Below are 7792 nucleotides of genomic sequence, written 5' to 3' on the forward strand. Positions count from 1 at the left end.
ATAACTAGATATATATAGAACGGTGCAAATACAAACAAAAAAAAGAAGCGGATTTGAGATATCTCCAAAATTGGTAAAGTCACTCTTTTTGTTTATTGCAAAAATATAATAACTTTTGAATGGTGCAACTATAAACAAAAAGAAAAGCACTACAAACAACTACAAATGATTCTAAAGAAGATGGCGCAAACGGATTTGAGATATCTCAAAGTGGAGTGCGAGTAATTTTTTAATTTTTATCATTTTTAATGTATTAAACTACAAACGAAATTTTTGTTACTACAAACAACTACAAACAAAATGCTAACGTTTTCTGTAAAAAAATTAATTTTTCGGAAGTCGGGTGCCAGGTTCACATAGGTTTGGTCCTTGTGGACCTGGAAGGCAACAACGAGAAATATACAGTAATTGTTAATTACGGAGATGCGGTAAAAGCCCGAAAAGATTACTACTACTACTACTAAATTAATATAATTAATATAATAATAAATAATTTCGATATTTTTATAAATCTGAAAACTGTTATTTATTTTATAGACATGACTTTTGCAACATTATTGTTTAAATACAAGATTCTTTTTTATACATACATTTAGAATAGGTGCTCCTATCGTCGTGTCACGTCGTGTCTAAGATAGGTTAAGATAGGTTATATTTCTTTCTTATACGGGTGCGTTTCGACATTCACTGGCAGTACTGGCAGTACTGTGGTCGTCGTTTCGTTATTCCAGCCTGAAAGTAACAGCAGCAATATAGAAACGCTCCTGCAGTTCTACTCAATGACGTCATATCGTCAGTACTTACAGTGAATATCGAAACACAGCCTATATTGCTGCTGTTACTTTCAGGCTGGAATAACGGAACGACGTCACGACACAGTACTGCCAAGTACTGCCAGTGAATGACCCACAAGCTCCCAGCCAGCGACCTCTACAGTAATGAAACTTACGATACATGAAAAAAATCTGCTTAATTTGCTCCTTCATAATATGCATGTTTCATAATTTGCTCCATTTTACTTTTTTTATAAATAAATGATAAAGTTAGTAACAATGTAAACGTTAATATAAGCGAAAATCATTAGAATTTGTAGATTCGCAAGGTACAGAAAAATTGCTCCCTTTTCGTTTGAATTTGCTCCACCTTTACAAACTAATTATCTACAGTATTTATTAAGAAAAACGTAAATAATTGCTTTATGCAGTTCGGAGGTTATCAAGAAATTATGCGCATGCGCAGTACTTAGCGCCTGCGCAACAGAAATCGAGCGCGCCATTTTTTAAATTATTCATTTTTCTTTAATTTGCTTTATACAGTTTGCGAGATATCAATCATTAGAATTTGTACATTCTCAAGGCACAGACAAATTGCTCCATTCTTGTTTCAATTTGCTCCACCTTTAAAAACTAATTATCTACAGTATTTATTAAGAAAAAAATAAAAATTATCGTTTTATGCATTTTGCAGGATATCAATCATTGGAATTTGTACATTCTCAAGGCACAGACAATTTGCTCCATTCTTCCCAGTAAGCAAGGAACATTAAATTAACGTTTAGAAATATTGACTTTATGTGTATTTTTTAAACGTTTTTCAATAATATTATACACATATTTGAAAAATATTATTTCGTAATATGATTTTTCTGAATGTTGTTAAAATATTTTGAAAACGTTACAGAAAATATTTTTCAAATGTTACTCTGACATTTATTTGAGATCAATGCAACAGTTCAAAATTCCTTGTAATTTGGACTCAGAAATAACGTTGGTAGTATATTAATTTTCTGTTGTTATAATGTTATCGTTTTATATTGTGCGCAACGCTCATCGCGACAGCCATGATGTACATGATTATCCTACATACGATGCGTGAGTGCGTATACACGTGTGTCAATCGAGGAGTGCGGAGTGCTCTTTATTTACAGCATATTTATATATAAGTAGTAACTATTATATTCTAAAAGTTGTATTAATGATAAGAATTCAATTAACCATATACGTGCTATAATTATTTGTGCTATGAATAGTAGCTGGTGATGTAGGATTCATTTTCCGATTTACAAGAGAGATTTACAAAAGAGGAAATATCAATTAATTTTTTTACGTTCTATAATAGATTTGTCCTTGGACATTAAAAATATCATCAAGGTTCGTCAATGCTATTATTTCAATGGTACCAAACAGTGTAACTTTCTATAAAATAACCTCAAAATTTAGCGAAATATGTAAATAATAACGTATAAATAAGCTGGTACACTATGCATGAAGACGATTTGTTGAAGTATTGTGCGGCTTTAATACATCATTGTTTGCATATATCACTGTAAAAGTAATTTAGTATAAAATTGGTATAAAGTTGATAGATATGTAACAAACGATCAGTACAAACAAGACCAAAACTGACTTTTTATTTATTTCTATATTTTTTTCACATATATGTGCTATAATCACACTCTAAAGTATATAAATAGATTATTGTAAGCATATTTTATATGTACAGGGCAATGAATATGTCTTAACATATGGGATCAATTGTTGTATCAAATTCAAAAAACCACCATTTGAAAAATTTGACCCTGGCTAAGATAAACATCAGTGAACAATATATTATAAGGAAAACTCTGTACAAGATACTAGAAATGCTAAAAGATGACCAAGAAGCTTTTACACAGGTCGTAAGTAAAGCTGCTTATTATAATTAAATTATGTATATATTAAATTACAACCTTTTTCTTATCTAAACTATATTGAATTCTTCTTGTTTTAGAGGCTATTAGACAACAATCCCTTGTAATACAGAGAAAGACTTGGAACACTCTATAATGGAATAGCTTAGATTTGCAAACATCCGTAAACAAAGGAAAAAATCTTAAAAGGTAAAAAAGTAATATAATGTATTTATGTCTGTTAAGTTAGCATCCTCCATAAAAAACCGGAATAACACATATGCAGAAATTAAGTGCTCTTTATGCGTTAATTATGTGCTCTATTCACGATTTTTGTGCTCGAGCGGTTTCGTGGGAAATTGCAATTGAAACTGAGGGTGCTGGCTTAACGTAAGCTAGCACCCCCACTCATTAAAATTACATATAAAATAAAAAACTCAATATGCTAGAATTATATGCTTTTTATGTGCTTTCAAATGCCTCAAACAAAATTAGTCTATCTGTAATAGTTTAAAAAATATACGCAAAAAAAGATATATATACTACTGATATAAGAATAAAGTATCAGTTAAAATAGAGAAAGCGAAATAATTCTTGTCTTAAAATGTTTCTCGATTAATGTGTTCTCGAAATATGCACAATGAAATTTTCGTGCTTATCCCCTTCGACCGACCTGAACGTGAGTACCCCATACGTACATATGTACAAGAGTACCTAACCAGTTAAAATACAGGTAGCAAATTGGTTTTAGTCTTAAAATATTCCTCAATTTATGTGCTCCCGAAATATGCACAATGATTTTAAAAGCATAAAAATCACATTAATTTTTTTTGTTAATGTAATTTTTTGATACAAATTTTTTAAATAAACAATTATATATATAATATTTAAATATTCTATTACCATATTCTTTTATACATCATAAAACAAATATATCCTTCAAGTATTAGTCACGCAATTGTAGCGTGAACTGTACTATCATTCATGTAATATTAATTATCATGAAAAACAATACACAAGAGATTCTATATAAATACAAATTAAAGTTTACTAAAGAGTAACTAATTTTGAAAATTACATTTTGTTTCTATTATTAGAAAGGGAATGTTAAAAATTAATTAAACATATGTTTACTTATATGTATTTATATATTGTTCAGAATCTCAGTGACCCATTCTCCATAATATTTAGCAACTTTGCAATACTTACTCCTAACTCATATTAAATAACTTTAAAAATGTATACAAATACATATACAAATACATATAAATACATATAAATAAAAATTTTTCTGAAATCTTATTAAACAAGTTAATCAATACATTAACCAAAACAAAAATCTTATTCTGTTTATTTTGAAAACACATAAGTTGAGGAACATTTTAAGACTAAAACCAATTCGCTATCTATATTTTAACTGGTACTTTATTTTTATACGTATGGGGTGCTCACGTTTGGGTCGGCCGAAGGAGATGAGCAAAGAAATCTCATTGTGCATATTTTGAAAACACATAAATTGAGGAATATTTTAAGACTAAAACCAATTCGCTATCTGTATTTTAACTGGTACTTTACTCTTGTACGTATGGGGTGTTCACGTTCGGGTTGGTCGAAAAGGATGAGCACAGAAATCTCATTGTGCATATTTTAAAAGCACATAAATTGAGGAATATTTTAAGACTAAAACCAATTCGCTATCTGTATTTTAACTGGTACTTTACTCTTGTACGTATGGGGTGTTCACGTTCGGGTCGGTCGAAAAGGATGAGCACAGAAATCTCATTGTGCATATTTTGAAAGCACATAAATTGAGGAATATTTTAAGACTAAAACCAATTCGCTATCTGTATTTTAACTGGTACTTTACTCTTGTATGTATGGGGTGTTCACGTTCGGGTCGGTCAAAGGGGATAAGCACGAAAATTTCATTGTGCATATTTCGAGAACACATTAATCAAGAAACATTTTAAGACAAGAATTATTTTGCTTTCTGTATTTTAACTGATACTTTACTCTTATATCAGTAGTATATAGATCCTTTTTTTACGTATATCTTTTAAACTATTACAGATAAACTAATTTGGTTTGAGACATTTAAAAGCACATAAAAAGCACATAATTGTACTGTATTAAGTACTTTATTTTTTAATATAATTTTAATGAGTAGGGGTGCTAGCTTATGTTAAGCCAGCATCCCCACTTTTAATTGCAATTTTCCATGAAACCGTTCGAGCACAAAAAACGTGAATAGAACACATAATTAGCACATAAAGAGCATTTAATTTCTACATATGTTATTCTGCTTTTTTTGCGGAGGGGGAGGGGTGCTAACTTAACAGGGGTGCTAATATATTTTGATACATAGACTAAATCACTGAAGATGTTACAAATATTTCTGAAGTTGAATGAGAAATTCTTATTTTTCAGCAACTGTTTGGTAAAGATCCGGAAAGATTAATAATTTGTTTAAAAGGAAAGAATAAGAGTTTGGAAAAAAATAGTAAAAGAGTTATATTAAACTAGAGCACCTGTATCGCATTGCCTAAAAAAGAGTTAGAAGGCACCTTAATTTCCCTTATCCGAAGGTTGACTTCAAAAATCCCTTCCTAGGATCCCTTCCTAGAATTAATACTTTCTGAGATAATTGGCAGAGATAATTTGCAGAAATAATTGGCACACGAAATAAATCTCATAATAAAACCTATATATGTATATGTATATGTATATATTTGTTCATATAAATAAAACTACTTTTTTATGGTAATTAGTGTAGTGCATTTTATTGAAAATAAATACATACTCCCTGAAATAAAAATAAAATATCAATAATAACTTTAAATAAACGTTAGAATTAATATTACGGTAATCTTAATATAATATTGTAATAAAGTTGATGGTTTGTTTAAATTTTTATCTCAAAAACGTTACAGGAATGATAGAAAAACCTTAGCAAAATGTTATTTGCAACGTTATGGCACTCCCATTTCAACATTACTGAAATTTCGGAATCGTGGTCAAAGTATATTCATAATGATGTTCTATACAACATTAAGAACTACATATTTAACAACATTACAAGTTCTAGAATATCGTTGCAATAACATTGTAATAATGATTTTTTGCTTACTGGGTTGTTTCAATTTGCTCCACCTTTACAAACTAATTATCTACTGTATTTATTAAGAAAAACGTAAATAATTGCTTTATGCAGTTTGGAGGTTATCAAGCAATTGTGCGCATGCGCAAAAGTATTTAGCGACTGCGCAACAGAAATCGAGAGCGCCATTTTTAAAATTGTCATTTTTCTTTAATTTGCTTTATGCATTTTGCGGGATATCAATCATTAGAATTTGTACATTCTCAGTGCACAGACGAATTGCTCCATTCTTGTTTCAATTTGCTCCACCTTTAAAAACTAATTATCTACAGTATTTATTAAGAAAAAAATAAAAATTATTGTTTTATGCATTTTGCGGGATATCAATCATTGGAATTTATACATTCTCAAGGCACAGACAATTTGGCGGAAATATTCAAACGTAATATAACAGCTCTATTGTTTATAATTATATCTCAAAGAGTTTAGTCAATATTTCCTATTGATTTTTGCTAGAATAACTGATTCTCGCTTGCTCTATTGGGATATTCAATTGCTCCATTCGTATAATTAATTTTTAATGATATTTTAGCAAAAAACCACTTATTTCTTTAAAATAACATATTTCCTATAGTTCTCTGCAAGTATATCCAACATAAAACGATTGCTCCTTAATTGCTCCATCATTACTTTAATGATTTATTGCATTTTTATTAAAAAATTAACAAACTGAATGCTGAAGCATAGACTTTTGCATAACGCATATAGGTATCAACCAATCATAATTCTATATTTTTATTCTGTTGTTAAGGCTATTGCACGTAACAAAGTTTTAGTCATAATCGTAAGGCCGTAAGAAAATAGACCAATCACAGTCGATTATTCTTCGAGCTGGAGGACACAAGGCGTTAGGGTGTCTCCCCATGCAGGACGGAATCTCGGAATCATTCTGATTAGTTAGTCTTATGAGGCTAACCAATCTGAATGATTCCGAGATTCCGTTTTCCGAAATTTCGTCCTGCATGGGGAGGCACCCTAAGGCCGGTCATTCATAGTCGGTTCTTATATTTAAGACCGTCTTAAGTACAATCTTAAGATGTCATTAACCAATCACAAAGCCGTATTAGCATCTTAAGACATTACTTAAGACTTAAAATAAGAACCGACTATGAATACCGGCCTAAAGGCCATTGCACGTAACAAAGTTTTAGTCATAATCGTAAGGCCGTAAGAAAATAGACCAATCACAGTTGTTTATTCTCCTTGAGCTTGAAGAATAATCGAGTGTGATTGGTCTATTTTCTTACGGCCTTACGATTATGACTAAAACTTTGTTACGTGCAATGGCCTTAAGTCCGTATCTACAATGGGTACAATGGGTGTAGTAAAGCGGGGAGCACACACTTCTGCACAACGCATAATGCGTAAGCATAAGAAAATTGATTGGTTCATACAAATGTGCATAAGGAAATAGACCAATCAGTTTTCTCATGCTTACGTATTATGCGTTATGCAAAAGTCTGTGTTCCCCGCTTAAGCCTCAAGCCGTAAGCAATTGACCAATTACAGGCGAATGTGAGGAGAATAATCGACTGTGATTGGTCAATTTCTTACATCTTGAGGCTTACTACAGCTATTAGTAGATACGGACTGTGGGTTTTTAGTAGTTTAGTAATTTCCTAAAAATTACTAAGTATTACTAAGTAATCTCTAGAAAAGTTTAATAATTTCTAGGGAAGTTTAGTAATTTCCTAGGAATTTTCTAAGAAATTACTAAACTGCTGCTCGCTGCTGCAGCATTTCACTGCCCATGAAATTTCACCTTTAGACTTTAGGTTTGTTCGCGTCGCATACTCCAATATACACCAGAGAGCACTTGGATCACGAGTAAAGCCCGGACACACAAATCGACGGAAGACGTAAGACGTAAATCGTAAGAAAATCCACTAATCAGAGTCGACTATTCCCCTCTTCTTCCCTCTTAAAGAGGGGAATAGTCGACTCTGATTGGTGGATTTCTTACGCTT

The 7792-nt window shown here is 31.1% G+C and overlaps 1 long non-coding RNA gene across 1 annotated transcript; it reads left to right on the forward strand.

The window, feature by feature from the left end:
* Positions 1-1553: 1553 nt before the first annotated feature.
* LOC139816323 (uncharacterized) lies at positions 1554-5432 on the forward strand. The gene is made up of 4 exons (XR_011732991.1): positions 1554-2150; positions 2503-2677; positions 2770-2878; positions 5096-5432. It is a non-coding gene; the product is annotated as an uncharacterized lncRNA (long non-coding RNA).
* Positions 5433-7792: the final 2360 nt, after the last annotated feature.

The sequence above is a fragment of the Temnothorax longispinosus genome, chromosome 7, assembly GCF_030848805.1.
Source record: "Temnothorax longispinosus isolate EJ_2023e chromosome 7, Tlon_JGU_v1, whole genome shotgun sequence".
Classification (NCBI taxonomy): domain Eukaryota; kingdom Metazoa; phylum Arthropoda; class Insecta; order Hymenoptera; family Formicidae; genus Temnothorax; species Temnothorax longispinosus.